The following is a 17,968-nucleotide window of genomic DNA, read 5'->3' as shown; positions in this document are numbered from 1 at the left end:
TAAGGCTAACAAAGTGGAAAGTCACAGGCGAAAATCTTTCACTTAGTCACTGGAGGGGTAACAACTCGGAGGCAAACTTGCAGGAGTAAGAGGTGAAAATTGATCTTGCTGCTGCTTGGACATGTGCACTTGCAGATGGATTGCAGTTTAGAAGTAAAATAAAACTTCAGAAGATGAATCCAGTTGTTGGTTCATGGAATTTCTGAAAAGGAAACTGTAACTCCAATGGCTCCGTTAAGCAGACTGTACCTGAACTGTATTTTCATCTGAAACTCTTCTACTGTTTACAAAAGGTAAGCTTGATATTTTCTCAGTTGAATCCCTTGTTCAGTACTGCTGCTAATAGTAATGACACTTATTCTTAGAAAATAATCAATTTCAAAAGTGAGTGAAATGATCCCTTACGTACATGAAGGTTTTGCTCTCGGAAGCAGTGCCTTTGAAAGAAGGACCTGAAGGTACTTTAGATATGTTCCTGCTGCTGCTTCTACATCTATGAGTGTTTGCTCGTGTGTTTTCTTCTTGATTGTATATAGTGTTGAGACATTTCCTCTGAGCAGACACTGACTGTATGAGACTACAATTATAATAACGCTTTTTTCCAAGAAGGAAGTAAATCTGGTTGAGTTGGCAACTGGACCAAAGTCCACAGCAAGCTGGTCTATCAGGAGTCACATATAGCTTGGGGTTGTTTGTTTTTTGAATGTTTCCAAAAACAGCGTGGTTATGTTTAGCTGGAAATGAACTATTGTTCTTATTTATGGCCCTTGAAGACACTAAATAGATATTTAACCAAGGATTAGCACGCATCAGTATCACCACGGATGATGCCAGAGAAGCTCATGTCTCTGGAAATGAAGCCATCTCTTCCTGTATTTGTCAGCTGCAATTGGAGCATTTGTGCGGCATTAAATGATAACGCTTGCTCAATGCAGTCGTCTTTATTGCCTAGTGATAATTTTTCAGAGCATTCACAGTGGTCGTTCTTCACAAATGTGGTAATTCCACAATGTCGTTTGAGTCATTTGTGCATTTTCAATATTGAAAATTTAATTTGAATCAAGGAATACAATCTGTAGTGGCTCCTATTGTGAATTTCCCGTTAAGGCTTTTAGATATTGAAAATACAATTTAAAAAAAAAAAAAAAAATTCTAATTGCCAACGATGTTTGTACATGCTGTTTTCAGTAGTAAAGCTTTATTCAATTCAGCAGTGTACCAGAGGCCATTAAATAGATGAAGGGGTCATATCACTGCAAAAAACTGCAGCCATTTTCTGCTGCTGAATGCCTTTCACTTCCCTGATCAAAACTGTACAAGTTTTAGGTGAGGACTTTCCTGAAATAAGCATTTTGTCAGATAGGAGCAATCGTGAAATGAGCTGTGCTGGAATTTTGCCCACGTACCTGTATATGTGTCTGAAGTGCTAAAAATACATGGCCTACACTTGAAGGTAGTTAGATAGCCTTCCTTTTAACCTTGAGTAAAGTCCATCAATAGAATGGCTTTTGGCCTTTCTCCTGGGAAGGGGAAAGACGCAGTAGGGAAAATACCTTCTTAAGCACACAACTCTTTATTTCCCCCAGTGTGATGGGAAGCATGGATGCACCAACTCCTGCCAATGCCCTGCTAGCAATAGGGGATGACCACCCTCACTTCCCCTTAAATCTTAAAAGCCCAACTCCAGAAGTATTTTTCATCTTTATCCTATTGTTTGCATCTGTTCTGGAGTGGCTGGTTATGGCTGGAGTGTATCCTTCTGTTCCCTGTGCTCCCTGTGGTTGGCACAGGAGATTGTGTTGCTGCTTTTCTCTGTATCATAGATTTATCCGTTATCTACAGATCGGGGCCATTAAGTGTCCTGAGAAAGCGCACGGACTGCGGGCACCGCTGCCCCGGCTGGCCGAGGGCCCATAGGATCAGCGTATGTATTAATTGCAGCTTTTGTTATGCTTTTTCTCTTAGGTCCAGTAAATTGAAGCAAGAAGTTAGTAAAATGCAGTCATCCATGCTTGCTGATTTATCGTTTCAGGAAAATAAAAACCTGACAGAAGCTTGGAAGATTGTGCCTTTTGTTTGGGACAAGCCTCCAACTTCCTTGTTCATGTGTAAAAGATTTCCTGTTTGTGAAAATTAAAAGCAATGTTTGATAAGGCCCCTTTAGCAAAAGCAGCCGCAAACTAGACAATATATTAAGGATGCTTCTAGATTTAATGAAAATCAAAATTTTCTGAGCGTATTTGTAGAATCTTGAAGTGCTGCTCTCGCTGATGGTTGCTCACTTCACGAGTCTCAGCAGCTCACAAAGAAACTAAAACAGATGGGTGACATCCCACCTTTTTTATCATACAGACACACAAACTCAGGTTTCTTGGTTTTTGAGGATTAAATAATGTTTATCAATGAGATGGACTTTATCAGTTTTCCTAGTTTTTGCAATTTAGTCCTTTTGTCTGGGCAAACAAAGGCTCTGAGAAAAGATAACTGAGCAGGACATCGGGGTGTCCATAGGACGTGTCATAGGCTCATGTAATTGTTCATCTAAAGGCGTAGTTGAAAGATACTGGAAAATCAAGTTTAGTCTTTTATTTAGGTTTCAGGAAAAGTGACTTCAAGACTGAAAATCACAAGGAAAATTTCTATTAGTTTGTTACACTGCAGTTAATCGTTGTGCTTTAATGCAATCGGTTGCTAGCAGCATTTGCATCTGGTGTGGTGGTGATGGCCCTGAAACAGGCAGTGGGGATAAAACCAACCCAAGCTGCTTTCCTCTGTTTATTCAAGTCTGAGAGAAGTGCAGAGACAACAAAAGCATGTATGGATACTCATTTTAAGACTAAAAAAAGAAAAACAAACAAGTATGAAAAGAACATCCATTTGTACAAAAGCACATCCAGCAGGCTCTCTTTGTTAATTGTTAGCGTAGAAAACAAAGGAGGAAAAATAATGGCAAAATACACCTTTCATTTGTATTTAGGATCATTCCAGACAGATCTCTAACAGTTAAATACTTCCTTTGGATGGATTTGAAGCTGCCGTCCTACTGCGTGTTTCCAGTCTGATTACCACTGAGGCTTCCATCAAAGTCATTACTTACTTTCCTGTCAGCGTCTGGGGCCAGACGAAGGGATTGCACGGTTTCAAGGAACGGCCTGTGTTTTTTCCGGCTAGTAGCAGTGTGTGTGATACCTAACAGCAGTTCTTGAAAACTCTCGGATTCTGATGTTCTCTTTAGTCTTTAGATATAAACCATCGCCGCAGTGCTGGTTCCAGCCGTTCAAGTCTCTTGTCAATATAAAATTGTAAAAACAGAGCTAAGGTAGCTGAATCCCCTGCCCCGCGTTACCTGACTTACTGAACCTCGCCTTCTAACTTCTAGCGCTGTGTTTAAAAATCACGACCGCAGAGCAAACAGATGTCCTCAGGGAGGTCGCATGCTGCTTTTGTTTATCAGAGTTCATGAAGTTCCATCCCCTGCAAAAAAAATAAATATAGCAGCAGATGCTTCACAGCCTTTGTTAAAGTGTTTGTCTGATCTCTGAAAATACAGGACTCCTTGTACTCGGTTAAGCAATATTATTTATCTTACGTACCGGTGAAATTTTTTTCAGCATTAGATTTCTATTGGGTGCAAAGTACAAATGAGTTAGCTCGTAGAGCTGTTGTGTGTGATGACTGTGCTTTCTGGATTTTGGAAGTAGTATATCCTAACTGCTCTCAACATTTCTCAGTAAGTTGTTTCTCAGTTCTGTGTAACATGCTAAAATAACGTGCTTCTCCCTTTTCCAGAAAGTGGGAAGCACGGGGAGCTCTTGGGGGCCTCACCAAGGTGGATTTCAGTTTCTCTTGTGAAAGAAACAGATATATTTCCCCTTTACTCAAACTGAAGGGATCAGGGTTGTTTTGCAGCATCTGCCTTTCCCACAGAGTGTAACACAGACCTAATACAAATTAAATAATCGCATGGTGTATAATGTTGCATAGAATCCTAAAATAATTCAGGTTGGAAGGAACTTCAAGAGTTGATCCAGTCCAGCCTTCTGCTCAAAGCAGTGTCATCACTGAATTTGGGCATGCCCTAATGCTTGTAGATACAGTTGATTTTAAAAAAATAAAATAAATTTTAAAAAAAAGGTTAAATGAAGATATTTTCTTTTCTGAAATACCTTCTTTTTACTTTGGTTTGCCAGTATTCTGTAACAGCCAGGTCATCTTATCTAGACTTTCAGATCTTGTCTGCAAATACCTATCTTCTTCTTATTGAATCTTTTATAACTTTTTATTTCCTCAAATTATCTTGTGACTTACATTGTCTTTACACATACATTTGAGGTTTTTTTGGTCAGACTGAAGTAGAAGAAAGGAACTAAACTGACAAATAAATGGGAAAGGTGGTGGATTATGTGCTGGCTATGTTTGGAGTCAAAGAAATAGTTTGAGGCAATAGACTTAACTCAATCTTAACATCGAAGAGAAGTTTGGCCAGGTATTTCAGTAGCTGTGGGTACATGGCTGATCTTGTTTAAAATTTGCTGAAATGTGATATAGAAAGCACAGTATTAATCTAGACCTTCTTTATGTTTAGCATGCAATGACTGAGATGGTTTGCAGATTAAAAATTGTCCCTTCGTTTAATGCAGCATTTTGATGGAGAAAATATTTATATGTGTTATAAATAAACCTTGGCCTCCCAATGAGAAACTGCAGGAAAACTGAAGAGAGCGTGTTAGTCAAGAACTGGATAACAACAAAGGAAAGCTGCTGCTTCAGAGCCAGAAACAGGATCCAACACCACCAGTGGCAAATTAAGAAAGCTTTACAAACAGTGTTTGTATTACGATGTTTGGAGTAACGAGACAATGCAAGGAACAATGTGATTGCAGAGATCTGGCCCTTACTTTGTTAGACAGAGCCCTCCTCCAAAGCGCTCCACTGACATTTTGACAACTGCCCCCCTGTGCCACTCTCGGTGCCGGTGCCACGCAGGAGTGTACCATGGGGAGAACAACATATACAGGATTTGTGCGTGAAGGCGGCTTGCCCCAGGTGGGGAGGAAGAGCTCAGCAGTGGGGATTGGATGAACGTGTACTGCTGGATGCAGCCTCAGAGCACACTCAGGATTGGGACAACGAGCTCGGCAGGAGCCAGCAGAGTGTCCTGCCGGTAAGGAAGGCGAAGAGCACCCAGAGCCTTGTTAGCAGGAGCCGAGCCAGTAGATTGAGGGAAGTGATTGTCCCTCTCTGCTCAGCGCTCGTCAGGCCACATCTAGAGTACAGGGTCTGCTTCCCCGAGCCCGCTCCAGTTCAAGACAGACGAGGAGGTAATTGCAAAGATGCCGCCAGCCTCTTCGGTGGTGCAAGGCGGGCGGATGGAGGCAACAGGCAGAAATTTACGTGAGAGAGGTTCTGACCTGGTAGAAGGAGAAACTTGTTCCCCAAGAGGGGGGTGCAGCAGGGGGACAGGCTGACACAGCAGCTGTGAATTGAAGCCCTGGAGGTTTCAAGAACCACCCAGATAAAACCCTCAGCTGCCTGGTCTTGACTGCACACCGGCCCTGCTCTGAGCAGGAGGCTGGACTGGAGACCTCTGAGGGCCCTTCCAGCCTGAATTCTCCTATGATTTGAACTCATTTCCAAACTCACAAGGGTAGAACTGGCTGAACTTTTAAGCTCTGATGTTCAGATGTTCGTGCAGCAATTTAAATCATGGCTCAATGCTTCATCTAGATGCTGGAGGTTTTCTTTTGTGATCCACTAGCAAACTGAACAGAATATTAGATTTCTGTTGACGTTTTCCTTTTGATATGGAATAAAACCCCTTTGGAAACTTTTTAATCAAAACCATTCACGTTACATCAGCACGCTTCTTCAAGGGGCGGGAAAGGATTCTACACAGGAAGACCCAAATGATGCACATTGACCATTAGCGCACGCTCATGTTTATGATCTTGCTCACAAGCAAGTGAGTTGTAAATGTTTGCTTGCCATGTGGTCTTGCCTTTTTATCTTCAGTTTTGATTATAAAAATGTTCCTGTTTAAAAGACATACGCGAGGGAATAAATCTCTGGGCCCACAGCCTCTTTGAGCATAGGCAGCCCCAGTATTTAACTTGTAACAAAGGGAATTTTAGTGGAAGCTTTTTGATAAAAAGTTGGCAGCGTATCAGAGGACCAATTTGACCATGAGATGTGAACAGAGAGTCACACTGGCTGTTTAAACTTCTTACCTTTCCTTCTAATTATATTTCTTTAAATGATTATGAATGAAATAGAATACAATTGCCTTTAGAGTATATCTATTTTCAAATAGTGACTCAATTAAAGAAGTCATTAAATTTTACTTTCAGCATAATCCAGAGATTTGACTGCTTAATGAGGCACGAGGCAAACCAGCAGCAGATTAAAGTAGTAAGAATTACGAGTGACCTGAAGAAAGATTAGCTTTTAGCACAAAATCTGTAGGGATAAGAAGCTTGGACTGTTGTTTAACCTATTTGATTTAACTGGGACAAAAATGCTCGCTATATTTTGAAGTTGCCTTCTCTTTCATGTGAGTGGTAGGCAGTCGAATACAGCAAAAGAGAGGCTGAGTGTGAAGAAGGGTAGAGTTCAAATAAATAAATAAAAAATATTAGGAGGAAGGTAAGGGGTAGAACACAGATGTGAATATCCCCTCCTAATACATTTTACTCTTAGCTGGGTTTGGTCTTGCTTCCTTTAGCTGCTGGGCTTTGATGTTTCAGAGTAGAAAGCAGACGCCTACTTTACCCAGGCTTTTGTGTTCAAGACAGCATTGACCCTTTGTCTAACAAGTGCTCAGGCAGGTTATAAATCTGTAACATTGCACTTCACCTTTTGTCTCTTGCTTAATGACCTTTTAAAAATAAATGCAGAATAGCTGAAGAAAACAGTATCAGCGATGGAAAAGCTGACACGTACGCAACCTGAGCTCTGATTTTTCAGATCGCTCCAGTCTGTTAAACAAAACTTCTTTTTCTTTGCTCTGTGGTTAAAAAAAAAAAAGAGCAAAAAGGAGGATAGGGGAGTGTTTTCTTATGCGGGTTCTCTGTCTTAATTAATAATTCAGCTGTAAACTGCTTACTGGAAAAATGCTGCACAGAGTTACTAGCCTACAGAAAGAGGCTACAGTCATTCAAATATGAAAATAGATTCTTTGCACAAATATCTGCTGTTTTGTTTTCAGAAGTCTGTGGAAAGCTGTTGTTTTAAGGGGTTCTTGCAAGAGCCATTGAAAATGGTATTGTTTATTTCTCTTGCATAGAAATGATCATCTAAGATTCTCATCAGGCTCTTTTTCTGTTTCCCACGGTACTAAATTTAATGTACGTAAGCTTGATATGAAAAAATATGCGATAACTTTTATCTGAATCCATGAAAATATATACTACTCCAGAGGAATGTCTTACTATAAAATCTTCTCCATCTGAATGAAAGGAAAACTGAAGTTTCCCACCATTTCAAACCAGTACAATAATTTATTTTGGTGATGATTATAAGGAGTATTTTGGATTCATGTGTACAATAGTAAAACACTGACATTATTTTCTTTTGTTTATGTATTTTGCTTAAAGTAAAAGATTACTCCAAAGGAAGGTATTTGAGGAAGAATACTTGCAGAGAGAGGCCAGATTTATTTTGGCTGGCTGTTCTGGCCTATCAACTAGAGAACAACCTGCACAATTTAGAGAGACCTTCAACCTGCTTACAGTTGCCTTTACCACAATTACTTTTAATGTAGAATACCTACCCTAGCTGAACTGACTTATGCTGACAATCCCTTGCAAGCTGTACCAAATATTTTCTGGTAATTTTACTACTTAGATCCCCCAAATAATCGGACTACCAAAACCAGAATGTGTTATGGGCAGGTCACTTGTACTATTTGTAGTTTTTCCACGTCCACAGTTGTATGCCCTGGCTCAGAGTGAATAGATCCCGAGTGAGCCAGTTTTCAAGTGTCCTCACAACCTTTATTTCTGCTGGGGTTCTTTAAATGGTTGCTGCTATCTATTCTCACAGTTTAACTGAAAGCCTTGCGATTCACGTGTGTTTTTCCTCAAAGCCACAGCACTCTAATAAATGTTATAAGGTCAGCCTGAAAAATGTGTTAGATACTTTTAACTTGTCGCAGCACATGATGCAATTGCTAGCAGGGTGGCTGTAAAGCTCTGCTCTCTGCTTTGCAGGAGTTCATACCCTTCGCATGCTGCGTGGCTGTGTTAACTTCTGGGTGCTGTGCTGTACCCTATATGGGACTTTATTTCTTTTGTTAGGGCCCTAATTGAATTTCTGCTTCAGAATATTAGTATTGTCACCTAGTCTTTGCAGTTATCTGCTGGAGAGACCCTCATGTGGCAGGTTATTCCCTGGCTGTGCACTTCAGTCTATCAGCTTTGGACCTTTGGCCTCTGCATAGGTGATCCTGCCAGGGTTACAGTCACACCATGAATCACTTTGATTTAATTTGCTTTAACAAACAGTGTTCCAGATAGGTTTGGGTTAAAGTGGTGTTGATGCCTAGAGCCCAAATGCCTGACTCTGGAAACAGGAACAGTGGAGAGCAGCTTTCTAGAAAAGCGGTGGTCTGGGCTGAGCAGTGCCATTCGGTGCGATCTACAAAGCTATATTTGAATTCCTTGGTTTTCTGCTAGTCTCTGGTAGAGCTGCTAGGAACCCATCTTCAGAGTCCAGTAGGCATTACTGCATACTGGTAAAAAAGTCAAACTCCCATCACAATAAGAAGTCTCACTAGCTGTGAGCGTTTGGATTCCCTGCCTTCTGCCCCGATGAAAATTGAAACTTAAAATAATTTCTAATGGAAATTGTTACAGATCAGTTAAAAAAAAAAAATCACTATTATAATAGTTTGTGTAGGCAACAATTTCTTGCAGGCTGGCTTGCTATTTATCTTCATCTTTTTTAACAAAAATTTTATTTGGGTCAATTTTTGCCCCACTTCTCCAACTCCCTGTCCCAGAACATCTTGCAGAGAGCAAAAGAACTGATAATCGATGGAGCCATTTTACTGTGTCACGACATGATGCGCAGGAGCAGCAGGCTGAGTTTGTGGAATGCTGCTAGCATTCCGATTTACAATTTGCATCTAGTAAATGCTATTATAAAAAGCTTATTTATATGTGATTGAGTCTTTCAGCTATAGGTGAAGGTAGCTACCTGCTCCTGAAACTTGACCTTTCCTTCATGTGTACAATGTAGCTGTGTACTACAATATCCTCCTATGTCTTGTGTCCTTCTACGTTTTAGAAATGTACTTGCCATTTCCTTTTATTTCATATGTTACTACTTCCACTGATGTGTGTATATATGTGTGTGTATGCCTATATACAGGTACATACGGAAGTCTCGAGTCTTACAATTGTCTTCTGTCCATTTAACCTGAGTTCCCATAACTCCTCCAATCTGTCAGGAAGGGCGTAATTCTAAGAGTCGAGGGTTGTATTGCATAGCTGGTTTGCTTATGAATGAATGGTAATGGTGCCATTTATAACACTGGGATGGTTTTTAAAAAAAAGGGGGAAAGGAGCAAGGGGTAGGAGGAGAGGAAACTACTGTTCTTCCAGTATTAGAAATAATGTTACTGATGTAGAGTACTCTTAGTCATCAGTGACAGTCAAATCCCTCTTAGTAAGAACAAACGGCACTGTTTATTGAGAATACGCTGCAAGGAGCTTCTTATACAAATTACTATACACAAATTCTAACCCAGGAGTGTTAAGAGCATTGGTATAACAGCATTGCCTTTTCTTAAATTCCCTTCCAGGTAAGTTTGAAGACAAGAAAACCAAACAAACAGAACCCCAGGATTAGGATCAGGTGCAGAAAAGCAGACCGCTGCTGGCCAAGATTTACAGAGTGTGCAGTGCAGAGAGCGTGGTACAGTGTTGTATTGAAAATGATCTATTTGCCACGGAATATCCTGGGATAATTGAATGCTCTATAATGAGGGTGCAGGATGTGTTAATCACTCCATTTCAGCTTTCTTGACAGGAACTTGGCAGTAAGTTACAGCAAAGCAGGCACTGATACTGAAGTTTTTATTACCACTGCCCATGCGACCGGCAGATTTTATTATTGTACTGGTCTTCCTGATTTTCTAAATGGAAAAGCAAGTTATGCTATTGCTTCTATAGGCTCTGCTGGGGGCAAATTTTGCAAAATAACTTTTGTAAAGTAAACTTCTACTTTCTCATCCATTGGGGTTTTTTTACTCTTATCTTAGTCTTTATTATTTGTTTTAAGCATCTATTTAGTCTGTTTAGCCAGAAAGTTGAAAACTCTAGGCAGCTCTATTTTCTGGAGAAGTTAAGACTGACTTAGCCATATATGTCTTAGTCAAAGTGGGGGAAATGAGCTATTGGAAGAGTTAATTCTATCTTATTACGCTTACTGTGTGTACTCTTTTCTTTTGTAAACGAATTTTATCTGCCAGAGGTGCTTCTGTGTATATATTTCTGTTGTACAGCCCTTTTATAAACTTCCTATGTGTGTTGCCTCATGTTAGCAAAACAAACCACTCTGTTTCACCAGCTGAAATCTCTTTCTTGAGGCTGAATCTGTTACTGAGGTCAGTCGGTCCTTGCTGAGGAATGGTCAGGCGTGATTTTTCTTTTTAATAAGCTTTATGTGAGGCATTTGTAAATCATGAACCGTGGATTGCCTGTTTTCCTACCAACTCTCCTCTGTCACAATCTCAAAACATTCCTATGGCTGCAGTAGAAGTTGCACTGACTTTTTAAATGTATTTCCATGTAATCTGAATGTTTGTGTTTTATGAGCTTTAATAGCTGTGTTTTAAAATAAATCAATCTTGTTTCATAACATGTGCACTCATATCTGTGGGATCATAAACCCGAACTTCCCGTTTATGCTCTGGCACTGCAAGGTTAACAATCGGGACAATAGAAACCCATTTCGGGTTTTTTTATATGAGTGACACTGGAGTCCTTTTTGCAGTGCTTGATAAGACACCGTGTTCTCTGCCAATCAACCTGCTGTAAAACCATTGAAGTAAATGGAGCTTTGGCAATTTTTCTGCTTACAACCTGCTTCGTAGACTTCATCTGAGCTCTCTAAACACAGGGACACTCCTTGGACTGGGACTGTCCCAACACCCAGTTCCCAAAATGTTTGAGCTATATCGATGATTTGGAGCACTGAAATTCTCTGAGGACATGGAAATTAATGGTGAATCCTCCCTTTTACTTGTATGTGTTTGGATTGAATTGCTGCACAGAAAGCCAAGTAGCCATCCGTTGCAGTGAATTTCAGCTGAAGGGGCTGGAGGGAGACTTCAGCACCTCGGTGGTTGACTTTGTGCCTTTATCCTGCTCTTTTCAGCAGCAGCTTCCCTTTACCGTAGGGAGCTTACTGTTTTTCTCCCAGAATTATTCATAGGTTCAGCAATGACTGTTGGGTTCCAGGACATAAAACATTATGTTTTACTGCATGTAAGAAAGCATTTTATGTAATGCTGAGTGTTTAATGTACAACAAACTCAAATGATTCTATGTTTTCAAAGATACAGCATTCTTGATAGAAAATGACTATGATTTATTTAGGGCTTAATCTCAACATCAGCACAATCAGAAAAATGTAAAACTCCTGCCTTCCTTTCTCTCTCATAAATTCTTCATAACCACACATATCTGGAAACTAATCAATCAAGATCTTTCTCCTACGTGCTGGGAACAACGAGTAGTCTTAGTAATGTGGGAAGTGAATGGGTGTTGACATTGTGAAGGTAATTTCAGTCGATGGAAACTAGTATATTTTTGTGAGGTTGTCTTCATATGATAAAAAGAAAGGGCATGGAAAAGTTTAGTTAGGAGGAGATAGATTACAAGAAAAAAAAAACAATAGTTATTAAAATAGTGTCAGCTGTTTGGATTTTTTTTAATCAGAACCGTGTTTGAGTACTAGATGTTTAAATCATTTTGGAAGATATTAGTAGGTAAAATATAATAAAATAACCTAAATTGATTACAATCTTATACCTTTTATAACAGAACCTTAAATGCAAATTGCATTCAATTGCAAGAAGGGAAATAATGTCCCAAAAGCATTTCAATTAATTGCAGTTAATTACACTTATAATTTTACTTGTGTGACTAATTATAATCAAGTTTTATGGGTGTGTATGGATTTATTTCTGATACTAAAAGCCCCAAACAGGGGGTTATTTTTAGGAAATATCTTTTACCTTCATGATGAAAACCGCATGTTCCCATTCTCGGCAGTTGGCTTGAATGAGTTGTGTCTGTGTTCGTGAGTTTGGAGGGCATCAAGAAGACAAACTGCCCCGGCTTTATCCAGCCTGGCTGAGGAGGTCACTGTGGCCCTGATGATACTGCTCCATCGCTCATGCTTCCAAACTCTTTGCTTGCTTTTTATCCTGCGATGGGCACCAAGCCCGCGTCGGCGGCCCCGAGGTGTTGGCCAGCTCCATTTCCAGTGTCTGGAAACGCACTGGGAATGTTTCCCCTACCCCCTACAGCCGCCGGTGCAGCACTTTGCAGCAGGCTCCTCAGCCAGCCCGAAGCAACGCTACTTTTGGGGGGTTTTCTTGCGGTGTAGTGTTTGCTGCCACGTCTCTGCCACCCCAGGGCTACCTGAAAGACGGTGGGGAAGGCAACCCCTGGCTGGTTTATCCTCCGAGATGAGCCCCCGGCAGATGCCCGCAGCAAGTGGGTTGCTGGACTTGTTGGGCTTCCCTCAGCCTGACTGAGAGGGACCCTCAGAAGATGGCGGCCAGCAGCAGGCGAGGTCTGTGGGTGCCCAACCCCTAGCATGCCACCCCTGCCGTGCTGAGAGGCTCTTTTTCTCTTTTCTCCCCTTTTTTTCTCCCCCCCCCCCCCCCCCCCCCTCTTTTTTCCTTTCATTTCACTTTTTAAGTGGCATTGAACCCGACGTTGGTGACAGTGGGTGCTGCAGCCTGCCCGCCCGCCGTGCCGCCATGCCCACGGCAGAGAGGCCCCGGCCCAGCGGCGCTGCCGCTTCCCACAGCCTGTGAACGGCAAAGCGGTGAGTCAGTCCTGTCTGCAAAGGAGATTACAGGTGGGGAAATAATGCTGAGAAAAACAAGGTACACAAAGATTTGCCATGCTGAGCACTGCCCCGGGGTACGGGACACCTCAGACGGGCGTCCTGGGTGCCTCGGCTGCTTCCTTATGGGTGCATCTCCTTGTGTTGAAACACGCTTTCGTAAGGCTCTGTAAGCAGCGAGTGAGAGATGCAGCGTACAAACAAGGGGGGTTTCAGATGCTTCTTGTGGTGTATTTCCACAGGCGATGCTGCTCCCCGTGGGATCGCGGTCGGCCGCGTCGTCCCCCGTGTCTGTGGGGAGCAGCCGACAGGCTGGGCAGCGTGGCAGGAGGCTACCAGTCTCGGTTTCCTCATGCGTATTCCTTCAGTGGAACTCAGCTGGAGTTTTCTTGGCTTTTCCACAGTGCACATTAATTTACTAGTAAATCCTGCATTTCGCTTTTTTTTTTTAAATTTGTATATGATTTTCTTCTATATGAAACATTTTCCAGAGCCGCCTCTGGCTGCACAGATCTACCATGACATTTCTTCCCTGTCATTGAAACTTTTCTAAATCCCATGTCATTTGTAGTGCTTTTTGGAAGAAAATCACCACGTCTACTTTTAATTCTATTGAAAAGAGCCTCACATCTCCAAGCGTAATCATTTTTGTGGTGGCGTGTTATCTGCTGTGCAAGGTACAGTGATAGGCAATGGGCCTTGCCATCTCTGGATCAGAGGTGGCTGACGTTACACCTGGTACTAACACATTTATTAAACTTCAAAACCAGCCTGGGAAGCTAGGTAGGCCTCTCTGTATCCTTTTTTGACTACAGGTGGATGGAGAACATTTTACGTGGATTTGCTATATGACACCTGTTTAACTGGAAGGCTGCTGGCTGTGCCAGCAAATGCTGTCTTCCCTGTGAAATCCACTTCTGGATGGGCAAGGGAGGAAAGGAAAAAGCAAAAAGCTTTATCCTTTTCTCCAAGCAGTCACAGAAAAATAATTCTGTACAGAAGAAAAGTGCATTCTGAGCTCGTGTTTGTCAGCAGGAGGAGCTGACCATACAATGAAGCTGGCAAGTTTGTTGAAATTCTTTGTGGATAACGTAAATATATTTCTTGTGAGTAATGGCTAGGTTTCCTTGTCTCTTTCTGCTTCCTGAGAAAATGTTTTATATAAAAACATATTGTATTAGGAATTTTTTTTGTGCCTGTCCCTCCTGTCGTTCCCCGCTGCTCCCCTGCCGATCGTCAGTTTGTTGTGATAGGAGTGAAGCTGAGCCTGTGTTCATATGGCAGATCTGCTCCTTCACCTCTCAGACCTCTGAAGGCTTGCACTCAAATCAAGGTCTGACCCGAAACTGGAAAAGGATTGCTTTTTGGATGTTTTATATGACACCATGTAATCTCAGCTTGGTATATTTTTAGAAGTGGGGAGGACCTGCTGAAGTCTGGTGAGTCCCTAGTTGCTGTTCAACCTTACAGTGAATGGACTCCACCGTGACAGCCGTTACAGGTGAACCCTGAACCAAAATGCAAGCTGCTTCCAAAGGACAGAGTTCTTATAAGCAAAGCTATATCCAAACTTTGACAATCTGCCAGAATGTTTTGGTCTTTGCACTCTTGAACACAGTCAGTTCATACGTCTGGTTTTCTGTACTCCAGACGCTAGTCTGCCTCTGACAAAGCCCCTGCTTGTGTTTTTTGTTTTAAACCTGAAACATATATCTCTAGTGAATTTTAGTTTCCAGTGTTGTTTCATTTTCTATTGTACTTCAGTTTTCAGTCACAGAAGCTAAGAGCTCTTCAACTCTGGCTCCAACATATGTGAAACGTATTAGCAAAGTTCTGTGTTAACTTTTCTGTACGTGGGAAAATACTGTTCTTTTTGGGTCCTTCTAAATATCTCTGTTCCTTCCCCCGCCCTTTCCTGTATTATCACAGCTTGGCTACTAGTTCTTCAGGAGTTACTGTTGTTTCCTAGTGTCTTTGCAATATAACAAGTTTCATGCCAAATGTAGCGTAGACAAAATTCTTGAAAATCAGTGCCTGAAGCTACCTGTGGAACAGCAAATTACTTTTCCATAACTATCTTCACAAAAGAAAACCAAATGTCCCACGTCAAGCCTTCCTGTCTTTTACTGTTTTTTAAATTGAACAGCTTTTGCTGTAGATCTGTATTGATTTACTGCATTAATACTAATCCTGTAATTGTCACATCCTGCACCAGAACAGACTGTGTCTGCCTGGTTGCAGAGGTGCCTCTGACAAAGAACAAATTGAACTAGATCATTGACACAGACGCAGATTGTATCATTTCCCTTTTCCTCATTGGAAATGGTCATACTTGTCTAATCAGATTTTATTCATGCTGAGGTTTGTGCAGAAGAGTACCTGCAGAGGACAAACCATCTTTTCAGCAGATTTTTTGTTTCTTCCTCTCAGTTATGTTTTAATATATTTCATAGTAAATAAGATCCTCCCTCATCATAACTAACTGCTGTAAATGCTCCCCTCTATCCAAATGGTAAACTGAGGCACAACCAAGTGAAAAGTTGCCCCCATGAATCACTAGCAATAAATGACAGTAGACCCAGATCCGCCATAGTTTCTTCCAATCATCCTTAAGAGAGCTGGCTATGAAATGAGAATCACCTCATGAATTTTGTAAATAATCTGAACAGAGAGGGATGGTGGGCTCTTACACATGCTCCCAGCAGATGCAGGGGGCTTTGTTAGTGCAAAAGGCATTGTTCTCAGCAGCGGCATCCTGAGGAGTATTCATATTGCTGGTCTTTAAAACAGGAGCTCCCAGACCTACGGGACTTTTGTATGTGATTGTGCTGTTTACCATGTTGCTTGTAAATCTTGAAAGAGCAATAAAACATGAGCCTTTCAGAATACTTCCATTTATTACCTCTTGTAAACTAGCCTGGAAAGAAAGCATCTTTCCTCTTAATTTCTTGATGCGTTCTCTATTTGTGGGATGTTGAGAGATGTAATGGACATAGCTAACACAGAGATGTTCAACAGAAGGGTAAGTAGGCAACTGTTTATTCTGGTTAACTAACTAGCCAAGTGTTTGTACAGAGAAGTTGTACGGGGTAAATCCATGGTACCCTTTCCTTCATTGTAAGAAATCTGCCTGTCCTCTACCTGGTGGGCTGGGTGTGTGCACCAGCTCTGCTGAGCAAGGTGCCGTACTCAAAGCAATTTTGCTATGTGCAGATAACACCTAGATGACCCACGTTGAAGTAAAATCTCCAGAAACCTGCTGACATCAGAAACGTCCCAATGCACTGCAGATCTTTCCCTCCGTGCCCCCCAAAAAATGCAAACCCAAGCCTAAACGTTGTGAAGAAAACAGGGGAAAAAAAAGTCACGTTCCTTTTCTGAATAAGTGTTTTGTGGATTCCCCTTCAGCAAGGGTGAAAGAAATAAAAACTCAAGGCAATGAAAATATAGGTCTCTGTTCAGCTTTAATCTTCCATTCATGTTTGCTTCTCAAAAGTTTTTCAGTTAGCTAAAAATACAGTTAAAGTCTTAATCATTCCTCTAAACTTAAAAAGGTGAATTTGCTTTCCGATGTGGTTTTTTTAAGCTTATATTATTGATTGTTAAATACGAAAATAATTTTTCACCCTACTTTTTCCCCTTTGGTGAGCTGTGGTTAGTCTCACTGCCATGATTTTCCTGAAAATGGCCATGTAGTTGTAGCATAAAGTTATCTCTGCAAACATTGCCCTAAAGAAAAAAAAAAATACAAGTCTGCTAATATGAAATCCTATTTTGGTGTGGCCAAAATCTAAAATTCTAAAATAAGCTGTAACATGTTATATGGCAATAGCCGAAGAAAACTGTTATGTCTGTCTTCACAGAGAGAACTGGAATAATATAAGGAAATTCCATTTCCCAATATATTGAGCTTTTCTGTAAGTAATTGGGTAAGATCTGAAGAAAAATCACAATCTTCTTGGAAAAACTATGAATCTTAACTATATGTGAATATTGCAGGTATGTTATTATACAAAAAACAAACAAAAAAAATGAAATGTTCACACTGAAATGTTCAAACTGACATTTTAAAAATTCTATAATGTGATACTGGAAAGAGCCATTTCTTGAGCCGTCCTATTTTGTTAGGCAAATGAAAACTGTAAAGGATCATCAAAGTCTCATGCTTCAAATGCAGCCCTCCAAAGAGAGGGAATTTCCATAGATGTGCAACCGGTACATGTGGGTGAGCTTCCCTTTTTCTTTCTTGCACATCATATCGGCCATGGGCATCCCAGAGCAGGATTCCATACTACGATAAATAAATAGGCTTAACAGAGAAACCTGAAATCCAGAATCAGTAAATTAGATGAAAGGAATCCAGTATCCTTATCTAAAAATTAACTTTAGATATTCTGAAGGAAGAAGGGGGGAAAATTGTGTTAGTGCAGATGAAATTTGTCACATATCCTTCACTAGATAGGATGACCCAGATGTTGCTCAATTGTGTGTGAGCATTTTTTCTTTGTATTGTACCTTCATGTAGGACAATGTAGGGATGACAAGAATTACTCCACGTGTTACTGTCTTCCTGATTTGCAGTGTTGAATGTAAACATACTCCAAAAAATACCCTTCTTAGGCACTTAAGAACAGATTCCTCTTGAAGGTCCTCCGTATAGCTTGTAGAGTGTCCTTCCAGTGTTGTGTTAAAACTACAGGCTTGCAGATAATCCATCCTAATGTTTTCTTTAAGTGTTTTTTTTTTAAATTTGAATCTTCATAGCTTTATCTTACAGTTCCTTTGAATTCTTGTGATTTAGTGCATTGAGCTTCATTTTATATAAGAGCAGCAACAGAAGTCCTTGGTTAGTGTCTGGAGGAGGACAAGGTTAAATTCTGTATTG

The sequence above is a fragment of the Fulmarus glacialis genome, unplaced genomic scaffold (assembly GCF_000690835.1).
Source record: "Fulmarus glacialis isolate BGI_N327 unplaced genomic scaffold, ASM69083v1 scaffold33169, whole genome shotgun sequence".
Classification (NCBI taxonomy): Eukaryota; Metazoa; Chordata; class Aves; order Procellariiformes; family Procellariidae; genus Fulmarus; species Fulmarus glacialis.
Note: the sequence above shows the minus strand (reverse complement) of the source record.